The sequence below is a fragment of the Geotrypetes seraphini genome, chromosome 3 (assembly GCF_902459505.1).
Source record: "Geotrypetes seraphini chromosome 3, aGeoSer1.1, whole genome shotgun sequence".
Lineage (NCBI taxonomy): Eukaryota > Metazoa > Chordata > Amphibia > Gymnophiona > Dermophiidae > Geotrypetes > Geotrypetes seraphini.
Genome location: NC_047086.1, coordinates 5,742,187 through 5,758,882, shown reverse-complemented (window position 1 = coordinate 5,758,882; position 16,696 = coordinate 5,742,187). Strand labels below are relative to the sequence as shown.

Below are 16,696 nucleotides of genomic sequence, written 5' to 3'. Positions count from 1 at the left end.
GGATTAACTTAATCCATCGTTTGACTAGTTGTAAAAGGTTAGAACCTTTTTCCTCAGGTTAGGACAATTTAATATCAGAATATATAAATATGTGTATATACGAGAGGTGCTTGGGATTTAACCTTTTGGCATTGTTGCTCAGAAACAACATGTGTTTCTATGGCTCTTACGGGAGATCTGCATCTCCAAATGCCTGTTACTTGGCACTGTTGCTCTCATTCAACATCAAGTTACATCAGTGGTCTCAAACTCCAACTCTTTGCAGGGCCACATTTTGGATTTGTAGGTATTTGGAGGGCCTCAGAAAAAAATAATTAATGTCTTATTAAAGAAAGGAAGAGATAAGAAAAAATCATTCCAGATGTGGAAAAAGGACAAAACCGTGGAAAACTGGAAAGAGCACAGAAAGCATCAAAAAGAATGTCATCGCATGGTTACATAAGAACATAAGCAATGCCTCTGCTGGGTCAGACCTGAGGTCCATCACGCCCAGCAGCTCGCTCATGCGGCGGCCCAACAGGTCCAGGACCTGTGCAGTAATCCTCTATCTATACCCCTCTATCCCCTTTTCCAGCAGGAAATTGTACAATCCTTTCTTGAACCCCAGTACTCTGCCCTATCACTTCCTCTGGAAGCGCATTCCAGGTGTCCACCACACGTTGGGTAAAGAAGAACTTCCTAGCATTCGTTTTGAATCTGTCCCCACTCTATTGCTAAATTCAGAATATTTTATGGATGACACCTCTCTTTTTTGATCATAATCAATGTATGTGGTGTATAGGTGCATCCATGGGGTGTCATTAGCTGTAATTGGTTGGTTCCAGGCATTGTGTGTAGGTATAATTTCAAAGGACCACCCTGTAATTCTGTATTGATCCATAAATAGTATTGGGTGGACCTTACTGGGGTTCTGTTTTGCCCAGTCATCTGTAATTGTTTTTAAAGTAATATCAAAATGTTTAGCTGCATCCCCCGAATTAAAAGACCAAACATCTAACATTGTATATTTAAAATTTAGAAATTGTCTTTTGTTAGCACGGCGCCTCCGGAACCTTCTTTTTCTGTAAATACGCCTTCTTTTTCTGTAATCATGGTAACGCGGTCTTTTCCTTCTGTATCTCCTTCTGCAAATAAAAGATAAGGTGTGAAAAAACTATGTTTAGCTGCATCCCCCGAATTAAAAGACCAAACATCTAACATTGTATATTTAAAATTTAGAAATTGTCTTTTGTTAGCACGGCGCCTCCGGAACCTTCTTTTTCTGTAAATACGCCTTTTTTTTCTGTAATTATGGTAACGCGGTCTTTTCCTTCTGTATCTCCTTCTGCAAATAAAAGATAAGGTGTGAAAAAACCGTTGAGTCATTGCATTATTTAAAAGAGAGAAGTGAGTGTTAGTATTACCACTCACTTCTCGACACGAAAAGCCATAGGATAACATTGAAACAGCAACCTCAAAAAGCGGTTTCTCTATTAATTTAGATGCCCTCTTGTTCTTTTATTTTTTGAAAGTTTGAAGAATCTGTCCCTCTCTATTCTCTCTATGCCCTTCATGATCTTGTAAGTCTCTATCATATCCCTTCTAAGTCTCTTCTTCTCAAGGGAAGAGACCCAGTTTCTCCAATTTCTCAGCGTATGAAAGGTTTTCCATCCCTTTTATCAGACGTGTCGCTCTCCTCTGAACCCTCTCGAGTAACGCCATATCCTTCTTAAGGTACTGCGACCAATATTGGACGCAGTACACCAGATGCGGATGCAACATCGCCCGATACAACAGCAGGATAACTTTTTTCGTTCTGGTTGTAATACCCTTCTTGATTATACCTAGCATTCTATTTGCTCTCTTAGCGGCAGCTGCACACTGTGCCGTCGGCTTCATTGTCATGTCCACCATTACCCCTAAGTCTCTTTCTTGGGTACTCTCATTCAATAACATACCTCCCATCGTATAGTTGTACCTCGGGTTTCTGCTTTCCACATGCAGTACTTTACACTTCTCAACATTGAACTTCATCTGCCATCTCGTTGCCCATTCCCCTAGTTTGTTCAAGTCCCTTTGTAATTCTTCGCAGTCCTTTTTAGTCCGAGCTCCACTAAATAGTTTTGTGTCGTCCGCAAATTTTATTATCTCACACTTTGTCCCTGTTTCTAGATCATTTATGAATATATTAAATAGCAGCACCCAAGCACCAAGCCCTGCGGAACACCACTCGTGACCTTCCTCCAGTCCGAGTAGTGGCCCTTCACCCCTACCCTCTGTTTCCTACCCGCTAACCAGTTTCTGATCCATCTATGTACGTCTCCGTCCACCCCATGGTTCTTCAGTTTCCGGAGCAGTTGTTTATGAGGCACCTTGTCAAAGGCTTTCTGGAAATCTAGGTATATGATGTATATGGGGGTCTCCTCTATCCATCCGTTTATTAATTCCCTCAAAGAAGTGCAATAAGTTAGTCAGGCATGATCTCCCCCTGCAGAAACCATATTGGCTGGTTATCAGAAGTTCGTTTCTTTCAAGATGTTCATCGATGTTTTTTTTTATCAGTGCTTCCGCCATTTTCCCCGGAACCGTGGTCAGCCTCACCGGTCTGTAGTTTCCCGGGTCACCTCTTGATCCCTTTTTAAAGATGGGCGTGACATTGGCTATCTTCCAATCCTCCGGGATCACGCCAGTTTTCAAGGATAGGTTGCAAATTTGCTGCAGTAGTTCCGCTATCTCCTCCTTTAGTTCTTTCAGAACATCCGCCTTGAACTGCAAGGTATAGGCGGAATAGAAGTCCCTAATGTAATGTAACCCTTGGATGGATTCCGTCTGGACCCGGGGATTTGTCAGTTTTTAGTTTTTCTATCTGCCTGCGCACATCTTCAAGGCTCACTTCCATGGATGTTAACTTTTGTGCTTGATTTCCATTGAAGAATTGCTCAGGTTCTGGTATGTTGGTTGTGTCTTCGTTTGTAAATACAGACGAAAAGAACATGTTAAGTCTTTCAGCAACCTCTTTCTCCTTCTTCACCACTCCCATCCTGTCTCCGTCGTCCAGCAGTCCCACCTCCTCCCTAGCCGGCTGCTTCCCTTTAACATATCTGAAGAACGGTTTGAAATTTCATGCTTCCCTGGCTAGCCTCTCTTCATACTCTCTTTTGGCTTTTTGAACCACACGGTGACATTCTTTTTGATACTTCCTGTGCTCTTTCCAGTTTCCCTCAGTTTTGTCCTTTTTCCATTTTCTGAATGAATTTTTCTTATTGCCTATCGCTTTCTTCACTACTTTAGTTATCCACGCCGGGTCTTTTGTTCGACTCTTTTTACACCCCTTTCTGAATCTGGGGATATACAGATTTTGTGCCTCGCTCACTGTGTCCTTGAAAAAAGATCAGGCATGTTCTACCATTTGCCATTTTTTGGAAGTGTTCCTAAGTTTCTTCCTTACCATTCTCCTCATTGCTTTGTAGTTTCCTTTCCTGAAGTTAAAAGTTGTCGCTAAGGGGAGCTGACACCCTGCTTAACTGGGACGCCTGGAGGAGACTTTTCTGTGTTGCCCCGAGGCTCCTGCGGCAGCGGTTTGAGTTCGGCTGAGTCGGGTAGGCAGTTGGAGAGACGGACCCCCTGACGTCATTGGGTCCGTCTCAACACGGATTTCTTTAAATTGTACACCGCTGCCGCGGTTCTTTGGGAGCTGACACCCTGCCTAACTGGGACGCCTGGAGGAGACTTTTCTGTGTTGCCCCGAGGCTCCTGCAGCAGCGGTTTGAGTTCGGCTGAGTCGGGCAGGCACTTGGAGAGACCGACCCCCTGACGTCATTGGGTCCGTCTCACCACAAATTTCTTTAAATTGTACACTGCAGCCGCAGGGCGTGGGAGGAGCTGAGGAGCAGGAACTCAGGTTGTAAAAACATAAATTCGCCAGGTCATGGGGAAAAGAAAGATTAAACCTAAAAGTTCAACACCTGCTTTATCTGGTCCCATGGACAGGCATTTTACTTTTTCTACTAATAATCCTCCACAAACTTCATTGGATATGACATCTCCCATATCGGGGGCATCATTGAGTCCCCTCGAAAGAACCCCCCCCTTCATCCAGTATCAGGTGATAGTGGGAAAGACATAGAAACATAGAAAGATGACGGCAGAAAAGGGCTATAGCCCACCAAGTCTGCCCACTCTACTCTACCCTCCCTATCAAGTCTGAGTGTCTTATTAGGCCTCTGTAGGGATCCCACGTAGATGTCCCATTTATTCTTAAAGTCAAGCACGCTGTTGGCCTTGGCCACCTGCTCCGGAAGCTTATTCCAGTGCCCCACCACTCTTTCCGTGAAGAAATACTTCCTAATGTCACCCCTAAATTTCCCTCCTCTGAGTTTGAGCGGATGCCCTCTTGTGGCCGAGGGTCCCGAGTAGGAAGATGTCATCTTCTACCTCGACACGACCCGTGATGTATTTAAACGTTTCAATCATGTCTCCCCTCTCCCTGCGTTCCTCTAGAGTGTAGAGCTGCAGTTTGTTCAGTCTCTCTTCGTACGAGAGACCCTTGAGCCCCGAGATATTCCTAGTGGCCATCCGCTGAACCGACTCGACTCTAAGCACATCTTTGTGGTAATGTGGCCTCCAGAACTGCACACAGTACTCCAGGTGAGGTCTCACCATGGTTCTATACAGTGGCATTATGACCTCAGGTTTCCTGCTTACGAAACTTCTATTGATACATCCCATCATTTGTCTTGCCTTGGATGATGCTTTTTCCACCTGATTTGCAACCTTCATGTCTGCACTGATGATCACTCCCAAGTCTCGCTCTACTGTCGTCCTAGCCGATGTTTCTCCATTTAAGGTGTAGGTTTTGCATGGATTCCTGCTACCGAGGTGCATGACCTTACATTTCTTGGTGTTGAAGCCCAGCTGCCATGTTGCGGACCAGCTCTCCAACGTAAGCAGGTCCTGCATCATACAATCCTGCAAATTATTTTCCCTTACTATATTGCATATTTTGGCGTCATCGGCGAATAATGTTACTTTACCCTGAAGCCCTCGTGTCAAGTCCCTTATGAATATGTTAAAAAGGAGTGGACCCAGGACTGAGCCCTGCGGGACTCCGCTGGTCACTTCCAATGTTTCAGAGAAGGTGCCGTTGACCACCACCCTTTGAAGTCTACCACCCTTTGAAGTCTACCACTCAGCCAATCTTTGACCCAAGTAGTTAGCGTCTCACCTATCCCCATTGATTTCAAGACATTCCTGCTATTTCCACTGAACTTCTGGGATCCTCTTCTCAGATAAGTAAATTAGTTTTTACTGAAATACCTAAACCACTTGAATTTTCAAGTGTAGTAGAGAATCAACCACCTGCAGTGGAAACACAGGATATCACTCTTAAAGATTTATGGTTAGGTATATCTAGAGTTGAAGGGATTCTCAGAGAAACAGTGAAACAAACATTGGACTCTTCACAATCTGTGTCTCAAAAATTCAAAAATGTGGATTCCAATTTGAGTTGCTTAGATAAAAGAGTGTGGTTGAAACTCAAAATAATACACTTCAAGCCATCTCAGTATCTGCGGTTAAGGATTCTTCAGTGTTGCATTCAAAAATGGAAACGATGGAATATGCTCATAGAGTGAGAAATCTCCGTTTGGTTAATTTCCCAGTAACTCATTTACTGTCTCCCGAAATATTATTGAGGAAATATTTTAAAGAAGTACTGGGATTATCCAATGTGGAAAATTTTCAAATAAATAATTATTATTATGTTCTGCAAAAGAAAATACAATCCGCCCAGGAGGTGGACCAGGAGGTGGACCACCTAGAACATAGAAACATAGAAAGATGACGGCAGATAAGGGCCATAGCCCATCAAGTCTGCCCACACTATTTACCCACCCTCTTAAATCTACTGACCCCCTAAAGAATAATTGTAATTATACTGTCACTCTACTGACCCGCTCATTCAGTCCTAGTGACCCTATCCCTTGTAATTATACTGTCACTCTACTGACCCGCTCATTCAGTCCGAGTGACCCTATCCCTTGGCATGACCTCGTAGGGATCCCACATAGGTATCCCATTTGTTCTTGAAGTCTGAGATGCTGCGTGCCTCGACCACCTGCACTGGAAGCTCGTTCCAATGCTCAATCACTCTCTCCGTGAAGAAGTATTTCCTGGTGTCTCCACGAAACTTCCCTCCCCTGAACTTGAGCGGATGTCCTCTTGTGGTCGAGGGTCCCCTGAGAAGAAAGATATCATCTTCCACCTCTACCCGTCCCGTGATGTACTTAAATGTCTCAATCATGTCTCCCCTCTCCCTACGCTCCTCGAGAGTGTAGAGCTGCAATTTGCTCAGTCTTTCTTCGTACGGGAGACCCTTTAGCCCCGAGACCATCCTGGTGGCCATCCGCTGAACCGATTCAACTCTGAGCACATCCTTACGGTAATGTGGCCTCCAGAATTGAACACAGTATTCCAGATGCGGTCTCACCATGGCTCTGTACAGTGGCATCATGACTTCAGGTTTCCTGTTGACGAAGCTTCTCTTGATACAGCCTATCATTTGGCGTGCTTTAGATGAAGCACCTGGTTACTAATGAAATAAATCTGACAGAGTTCTTGGAGGATAGTCAGGATGTGATCCAGAGTAGGTCCACTCTGGTAATAACATGCATGAGTGAGATAGATAAAATGTTAATAATGAAAACTTACTTTAAAAATAGGTTGACAAAATTTTGTGGAGATTTGGTTATGATTTTTCCTGATGTATCAAGAGCTACGCAATTGAGAAGAAAAGAATTTCTAAAGTTAAAAACAAGGGTTTTAGCTCTTGATGCATCATATTATTTAAAATTTCCATGTAAATGTCTTGTTAAATTACAAGACACTGAATATGTATTTTGGGATCCCATTCAGTTGCAACAGTTTTTATTAGCTAGAGAACAGAAATGATTCTTTCTTTTTCCTTTTGTTGTTTCACAACTGAGAATTTGGAGGTGGTAAAAGTCCCAAGTAGTATTGAAGAGTTTAAGATTCATAAAAGTATGAATCAAGAACCATTTCTTTGTTTTCTTCTTATCTTTTTGTAATTAGATATGGTGCATGTCTCCCCATTGTTGTGGGCTTTGAAAGGAATATTGTTTTGTATGTATATTTACTGTTAAATTATGTCTAAGAATCCTTTTTTTCCTTGGTATCATCTGATATTGTAAATTATTAAATTCTGTATAAATTAAAAAAAAAAAAATAAATAAATAAAGTTGTCGCTAGGGTTCTCTTTCCTTTCGGTATTCCTACCTCCACTTTGAACTTGATCAAATTATGATCGCTGTTTCCCAACGGTCCCACTACTTCCACTTCCTTTGCAGGTCCCCTTAGCCCATTTAGGATTAGATCTAGAGTGGCATTTCCTCTCGTCAGTTCTCTAACAAGCTGCTCCATGAAGCAATCTTGTGTAGTCTCCATGAATTCTCTCTCCCTAGCGCATTTTGAGCTTCCAAGACTCCAGTCTATCCCGGGGTAGTTGAAGTCTCCCATGATAACCGTGTTACCGCTTTTGCACTCTCGCTTCATCTCAGCTTCCATTTCTTTATCAATATCTCCAGTTTGCCCGGGTGGACGATAGTATAGGCCCATCTTTATTTCAGGCCCTTTCCTTCCTGGTATTTTAACCCATAGCGATTCCAGCTTGTTGGTTGTCTCTGCTGTGTCCATTCTTGCCGATTGTATGCTTTCTTTTATGTATAGTGCTATTCCACCTCCTTTCTGTCCTGACCTATCCTGGCGATAGAGCTTGTACCCCGGCAGTGCTGTATCCCATTTGCTTTCCTCATTCCACCATGTTTCAGAGATTCCAATAATGTCTATGTTCTCTGCATTGGCCATGGCTTCTAATTCCCCCATTTTGTTACTTAGGCTCCTTGCATTAGTATATATGCAATTTAGATCCTGGAATTTTGTAGTCTTCATTTCCTTTCCTTGTGCTTCGGTCCTTAGGTTCTTCTCTTTTGCTACAATCTTTCTAACCTCCTCATCTGGGTTAGTCGACTCCTGCAATTTGTCCCTTGTTTCTTCCCAGCCTTTTTTCCCCTCAGTATCTTCACGGGATACCCTCTTCCGAATCGTTGACACTTGGTCGACTGTCGGCTTTCCCCTTCTTCTTAGTTTAAAGCCTATTCTATTCCTCTCTTGACATTGTTAGCTAGAAGTCTAGTTCTCGCCACACTCAGGTGCAGCCCATCTCTCCTGTAGAGCTTGCTCTTGCCCCAGAACGTTGTCCAGTTCCTCACGAAGTGGAATCCTTCTTCCTCACACCATTTCCTCATCCACGCATTTATTGATTGTAGTTCCTCTTGCCTTTTCACATCTGCCCTCGGTACCGGTAGAAGAGAAAAAGGGAATACGAAGAGAGGCTAGCCAGGGAAGCACGAAATTTCAAACCGTTCTTCAGATATGTTAAAGGGAAGCAGCCGGTAAGATGGGACTGCTGGTTGAAGGAGATAGGAAGGGAGTGGTAAAGGAGAAAAACAACTGACCCTCTTCTCCTTCCCCCTCGATATTGATCACCATATCCTATTAATCTCTCTATCCTCAAAAATAGATCTCCTATCCCACCAACTCTCTTTCTTCCTCCCCTTTTAAGTTCAATCAATTTGTACCTTGCTTAATCTTTTGTAAACCGCATAGAACTTCACGGTATTGCGGTATATAAACTGTTGTTATTATTATTATTAAGTGGCGGATAGATTAAACATGTTCTTTTCATCAGTATTTACAAGAGAGGACACATCCAACGTGCCGGAACCTGAAAAAATCTTTAAAGGAGATCAAGCAGAAAAATGAACATCCTTGGAGGTAAGCCTCAAAGATGTACTCAAGCAGATAGATAGATTAAAAACTGACAAATCTCCGGGCCTGAACGGAATCCACCCTAGGATACTAAAAGAACTAAAAAAGGAAATAGCGGAATTACTACAGCAGGTTTGTAATCTATCCCTGAAAACAGGGGTGATCCCAAAGGATTGGAAGATAGAAAATGTTACGCTCATCTTTAAAAAAGGATCGAGAGGTGACCCGGGGAACTACAGACTGGTAAGTCTGACTTTGGTTCCGGGGAAGATGGCGGAAGCACAGATAAAAGACAGCATCGATGAGCATCTAGAAAGGCATAAATTGATGAAAACAAGCCAACATGGCTTCTGCAAGGGAAGATCATGCCTAACGAACTTATTGCACTTCTTCGAAGGAATTAACAAACAAATGGACAAAGGGGACCCCCTAGACATCGTATACTTGGATTTTCAAAAAGCCTTCGACAAGGTACTCCATGAACGCCTACTACGGAAACTGAAGAACCATGGGGTAGAAGGAGAGGTGGATAGATGGGTCAAAAATTGGTTGGCGGGTAGGAAGCAAAAGGTAGGAGTGAAGGGCCACTACTTGGACTGGAGAAGGGTCATGAGTGGTGCTCCACAGGGGTCGGTACTCGGACCGCTGCTGTTCAATGTATTTATTAATGACCTGGAAACAGGGATGAAGTGTGAAGTTATAAAATTTGCAGATGACACAAAACTTTTTAGTGGGGTTAGGACTAAAGAGGACTGTGAAGATTTACAAAGGGACCTGAACAAACTGGGAGAGTGGGCAAATAAATGGAAGATGAGCTTTAATGTAGAGAAATGTAAAGTCTTGCATGTAGGAAACAGAAACCCGATGTACAGCTATACGATGGGAGGGCTGGTAATGGGTGAAAGTATCCTAGAGAAGGACTTAGGGGTACTGGTGGACAAAACAATGAATCCGTTGGCACAGTGCGCAGCGGCTTCTAAGAAGGGGAACAGAATACTAGGCATTATCAAGAAGGGTATTACAACCAGAACAAAGGAAGTTATCCTGCCGTTGTATCGGGTGATGGTGTGCCCGCATCTGGAGTACTGCGTACAATATTAGTCGCCGTACCTTAAAAAGGATATGGCAATACTCGAGAGGGTACAGAAAAGAGCGACGAGATTGATAAGAGGTATGGAAAACCTTTCATATGCTGAAAGACTAGAGAAACTAGGACTCTTTTCCCTGGAGAAGTGGAGGCTTAGAGGGGACATGATAGAGACTTACAAGATCATGAAGGTCATGGAGAAAGTGGAGAGGGACAGATTCTTCAAACTTTCAAAAACAACAATGAGAGGGTATTCTGAAAAATTAAGAGGGGACAGATTCAGAACCAATGCTAGGAAGTTCTTCTTCACCCAAAGGGTGGTGGACACCTGGAATGCGCTTTCAGAGGATGTGATAGGACAGAGTACAGTATTGGGGTTCAAGAGGGGATTAGATAATTTCTTGAAGGAAAAGGGGATAGAAGGGTATAGATAGAGGATCACTATACAGGTCCTGGTCCTGATGGGCCGCCCCGTGAGCGGACTGCTGGGCATGATGGACCTCTGGTCTGACCCAGCAGAGGCAATGCTTATGTTCTTAAATGCCAATTTTGCATGAGGTAAAACTCTTTATAGCTTATAAATCTTTCCTTTTGGCCAAGTCTTAATAATAATATTGTCATTTATAGCTAAAGAGACATATAATCAAGAAACTGTTTTCTTTTACTTTTGTGATTATGATAAACATACTGAGGGCCTCAAAATAGTACCTGGTGGGCCACAAATTTGAGACCAGTGAGTTTCACCATCTGCCAATTAAAGGGTTAAAATATGGCTTTATTTAGTTCAAATCAATAATAACTCAGATCAACTAAGTCAGATTAAAGAAATTTAATTTGTTTTCTATCCCGTTGTCCACAAATGGCTCAGAACGGGTTACAAGTTATATAATGTACAGTTAACAGGTTACGATTTTCACTGGATGTGCCATAATTTCAGTACAAGTTTTTATTCTAACCTGACACATACTAGGGGGTCTAATACTAATATACATAATACAATACACAGTTTACCGGTTTCAATTTACCACCGTTATCCTTACAGTGCAAGGTTTTCAGTACAAGTTTTATCCTAATTTGACACACAAATAATTATAACTTTATTCTTTTATACTGTCATAACCAAAAGTTCTAGGTGGTTTACACTAAAAAGAGCTGGACAATCAGCGAAATACATAATACAGATAGTTTACAGATTAGATTTACCATAGTTACAGTTCAAGATTTTAAAATACAAGTTTTCCTTACGCGACACATACTGGGTTCTGGTATCAATATACATGTCTTTGTAGTCCATTGGTCAAGGGCAAGGGGTTAGGTGAAGAGGTATGTTTTTATTGCTTTTCTATGTAGAAACTTACAATCTCTGTGTCTTAAGATATTATGTGGCTCTTCTCTAACATGTAATTCTATTTTCCCCCTTACTCTTCCATTCTATATATAAGCTCATGTAAACCTTTTCCTTTCTCTTCTTATATTTTAAGTTCTTGTAAACCATGCCGAGCTCCACTTCCGTGGAGAGGATGCGGTATATAAACTTAAGGTTTAGTTTAGTTTAAGCCCATTAACGGGTGCTAGAATAGAGGTGTGTGTCTGTTTTTCTCTCTCTCTCCTTGGCTGCTTTCTGTCTGTCTTTCTTTCTGTCTCTTTTTCCTCCGCTGTCCACCACACCCCTTTCCAGCTCCCCCTGTCCAGTAATAGCCCTTCTCCCTTCCTTTTCTCTCCCCCGTGTCCAGCAGCACCTCTTCTGTGCTCCCCAGTCCATCAGCAACTCTTCCGTGCTCCCCCTGCCTCTCTTCCCTGCTCCCTGGTGAATCAGCACCTCTTCCATGCTCCCCCTGTCCCTCTTCTCTGCTCCCACATCCACCAGCACCTCTTCCATGCTCCCCCTGTCCCTTTTCCCTGCTCCCCCGTCCATCAGCACCTCTTTCCTGCTCCCCCTGTCCCTCTTCCCTGCTCCCTCAGTCCAGAAGCACCCCTTACCTGCTCCCCCTATCCAGCATGTTCGTTTGCAGCCTGGTGAGGATAGCAGCCGGCTGTAGCGAATCTCGTGATCGCGTACATCAGAGGAAACTTGCTACCAAGGTGCTGAGCAGCCTACGAAGTTTGCTACAGCTGTCCGCTATCCTCACCATGCTCCTTTGAAGAGCAGCATCGGCAGCGGTACTGGGCAGTTTCACAGCAACGGTGGCCACCGCAGCCGGCAAATGGGCAGCAACGATGCGGCTCTGGCGCTGCTGAGAGAGAACTTGCCTGCGCTTCCTCCAGCAGCAGCAGTTGGTGAGGGCGGGAGAAGCAGAGTCGCCAGAATGTTCCCTGCCGCCGTGTTCTAAAACAGAATTTGGCCACGGAACAGAAAACACGGCGGCAGGGATCACAAAACCCTAAGTGCGCATGCGCTTAGGATTTTATTATATAGGATGTTTCCACAGTCAGTACTACATATTTACTCTTGTTTAGTGAAATGACTTGAACATTGCTAGTTGCTGTCAAGCTAACACTGTTCCAAAAAGTCTTATTTATTTATTTTATTTAATCTAATCTACTCTTCATTTTATATACCGAATCTACTCCCTAAGGAGTTCGACTCGGTTTACAGTTCGTTAAAAAATGAAACATACAAGTAAAAACTGTGGGATAAAAACAGAAATTGGTTAGATTAGATGGATGGAAAAAGTTAGAAAAAGTGTGTTGAATTGCTTAAAATTACTATATGACAGCTAAAATCAAATTAACTATTGTGAAAACAACCAAGAAAAAGCCTCTGTAATATAAAGTTGTCTTCAATATGCTTTTAAATTTCTGACTATCAGAAAGGAATCTAAGCGGTCCTGTCAAACTGTTCCATAAAAGCACTCCTGCCATAGAGATTATTGAAGCTCTTATTTTTGCAAGGTTCACATGAACGACTAATTCGGAAAATTGCAAGCCCATGGAATTGAGGGTGAAATACTCACATGGATTACAAACTGGCTGGAGCATAGGAAACAGAGAGTGGGGTAAATGGACAATACTCGGACTGGAAGAGCGTCACCTGTGGGGTGCCGCAGGGCTCGGTGCTCGGACCCGTGCTCTTCAACATCTTTATAAATGATCTAGATATTGGTACGATGAGTGAGGTGATTAAATTTGCAGACGATACAAAGTTATTCAGAGTAGTGAAGACACAGGGGGATTGCGAAGATCTGCAACATAACATAATCAGGCTCGAGGAATGGGCATCAACATGGCAGATGAGGTTCAATGTGGATAAGTGTAAAGTGATGCATGTCGGTAGCAAAAATCTCATGCACAAATACAGGATGTCCGGGGTGGTACTTGGAGAAACTTCCCATGAAAGAGACTTGGGAGTTCTGATCGACAAGTCGATGAAGCCATTCATGCAATGTGCGGCAGCGGTGAAAAGGGCTAACAGAATGCTAGGGATGATAAAGAAGGGGATCACGAACAGATCAGAGAAGGTTATCATGCCGCTGTACCGGGCCATGGTGCGCCATCACCTGGAGTACTGCATCCAGCACTGGTCGCCTACATGAAGAAGGACACGGTACTTCTCGAAAGGGTCCAGAGAAGAGTGACTAAGATGGTTAAGGGGTTGGAGGAGCTGCCATACAGCGAAAGATTAGAGAAACTGGGCCTCTTCTCCCTCGAACAGAGGAGATTGAGAGGGGACATGATTAAAACAAAGAAGCGGGCAGAGGACAGGATAGACACACCACAGGAGGCAGACCGTGAGGAGGCAGCCCGTGAGGAGACCAGCAAGGGCATCAAATCAAGAGTAGATCCAAAAGAAAAGGTAACAAACTGGGACTTAAATTGCCTATATACAAATGCTAGGAGCCTAAGGACTAAAATGGGGGAGCTAGAAGTTATGGCCAGAAATAAGGACCTAGACATAATAGGAATCACAGAGACATGGTGGTCAGAGGACAACAAATGGGATGTGGCCCTGCCAGGGTACAAACTCTACAGGAGGGACAGGGCACACAAGAAGGGGGGAGGAATAGCACTGTATATAAAGGACTCCGTTCCTTCATCCAGAACAGAAACAACAATAAGGGCAGACAGTCTGGAGTTACTATGGGTTAAGCTCACAAGAGGGGAAGGAGCTGACATCAAATTGGGACTGTACTATTGCCCACCAGGACAGCCAGAAGCAAACGACCTGGACCTGGAGGCCGAACTGAGGCAGGTGTGCAAAAGTGGAAGGGTGGTGGTTATGGGGGATTTCAGCTATCCGGGAATAGACTGGGACATTAGGCTCTCAAATTGCACGAGAGAAACTAAATTCCTAGAGGCAATAAGGGACTGTTTCATGGAGCAGCTGGTCATGGAACCAACACGAGGGGATGCCACTCTAGACCTAATCCTCAACGGGCTAGAAGGACCCGCAAAGGAAGTGGTGGTAATAGCACCATTAGGGAACAGCGATCACAACATGATCCAGTACAAATTAAACATGGGAACATCAAAGGTGAAAAGAACCACAACGACAGCACTCAACTTCAAAAAAGGAAACTACAAAGACATGAGGAAAATGGTAGGAAAAAAGCTCAGCAACAGCTCAGGGAAAGTAAAGACCGTAAAGGAAGCCTGGACACTGCTTAAAGGCACAGTGCTCGAGGCGCAAGACCTGTACGTCCCAAGGTTTAGGAAAGGGTGCAAAAAAAAATCGAACTAGAAACCCAGCATGGATAACTACTGCAGTTAAAAAGGCGATAAGCAACAAGAAATCATCCTTCAAAAAATGGAAAAAGGAACCAACAAAGGAAAACCAGGAAGAGCACAAAAGACACCAGAAAGAATGCCATCAAGAGGTCAAGAAAGCAAAGAGAGAATATGAGGAAAGACTGGCAGGAGAAGCAAGAAACTTCAAACCCTTCTTCAGGTATGTGAAAGGGAAACAACCAGCCAGAGAGGAAGTGGGACCACTGGACGACGGAGACAGGAAAGGAGCGATAAAGGAGGAAAAAGAGATAGCTGACAGGTTAAACAAATTCTTCTCGTCAGTCTTCACCAGAGAGGACACATCCAATATCCCAGAACCCGAGGTGATTATAAGCGGAGAACACGACGAAAGGCTGGTACAACTAGAGGTAAGCAAAGAGGATGTCCTCAGGCAGATAGACAGACTAAAGAGTGACAAATCACCGGGCCCGGACGGCATCCACCCAAGGGTACTAAAAGAACTGAGAAACGAAATAGCAGAGACACTTCGCCAAATATGTAACCTCTCCCTAAAAACTGGGGAGATCCCAAAGGACTGGAAAATAGCAAATGTCACGCCCATTTTTAAAAAGGGATCAAGGGGTGACCCGGGAAACTACAGGCCTGTGAGCTTGACCTCGGTTCCGGGAAAGATGATGGAAGCAATGGTAAAGGACACAATCTGCGAACACATAGAAAACAATGGACAACTGAAGGCGAGCCAGCATGGCTTCTAACAGGGAAGGTCATGCCTCACGAACTTGCTGTACTTCTTTGAGGGAATAAACAGCCAGATGGATAAGGGGGAATCCATAGACATCATTTACCTTGACTTCCAAAAAGCCTTCGACAAGGTACCTCACGAACGGCTACTTAAAAAGCTGTGGAACCACAGGGTGCAAGGGGATATCCACCGATGGATCAAACACTGGTTGGCAGGCAGGAAACAGAGGGTTGGAGTAAAGGGCCAATACTCAGACTGGCAATGGGTCACGAGCGGAGTTCCACAGGGGTCGGTGCTGGGACCTCTACTGTTCAATATATTTATTAACGATCTGGAGACGGGGACAAAATGTGAGGTTATCAAATTTGCTGATGACAACAAACTCTGCAGCAGGGTTAGAAACATGGAAGACTGTGAAGACCTGCAAAGGGACCTAACGAGACTGGAAGACTGGGCAAACAAGTGGCAAATGAGTTTTAACGTAGAGAAATGCAAGGTCATGCATGTAGGGAAAAAGAACCCGATGTTCAGCTACAAAATAGGGGGAACACTGCTAGGGGTGAGTAACCTTGAGAGGGACCTGGGGATGATGGTCGACACATCACTGAAACCATAGGCGCAGTGTGCGACAGCCTCAAAGAAAGCAAACAGAATGCTGGGCATCATCAAAAAAGGTATCACAACCAGGACGAAAGAAGTCATCATGCCGCTGTATCGCGCAATGGTGCGCCCGCACCTGGAGTACTGTGTTCAATACTGGTCGCCATACCTCAAGAAGGACATGGCGGTACTAGAGGGAGTGCAGTGGAGGGCGACTAAACTGATAAAAGGTATGGAAAATTTTTCATACGCTGACAGGTTAAAAATGCTGGGGCTGTTCTCCCTGGAGAAAAGGAGACTTAGAGGGGACATGATAGAAACCTTCAAAATCCTAAAGGGCATAGAGAAAGTGAATAGGGACAGATTCTTCAAACTGAGGGGAGCCACAAACACTAGGGGTCACTCGGAGAAATTGAAGGGGGACAGGTTTAGAACAAATGCTAGGAAGTTCTTTTTTACCCAGAGGGTGGTGGACACATGGAACGCGCTTCCGGAGGATGTGATAGGCCAGAAATCTGTACAGAGGTTCAAGGAGGGTTTGGATAGATTCCTGGAGGAAAAGGGGATAGAGGAGTACAGATAGAACTTGAGGTAGGTTATAGAAGTGGTCAGAAACCACTTCACAGATCACGGACCTGATGGGCCGCCGCGGGAGCAGACCGCTGGGCGAGATGGACCTCTGGTCTGACCCAGTGGAGGCAACTTCTTATGTTCTTAAAACATTCAAAATACAGAAGGGAATAGACTTAGCAGATAAA

At 44.0% G+C, this 16,696-nt stretch overlaps 1 protein-coding gene across 1 annotated transcript in view; it reads right to left on the bottom strand.

The window, feature by feature from the left end:
* Positions 1-16,696, bottom strand: part of DDO (D-aspartate oxidase) — a 65,446-nt gene that overhangs the window by 32,669 nt on the left and 16,081 nt on the right. The window lies entirely within an intron of this gene.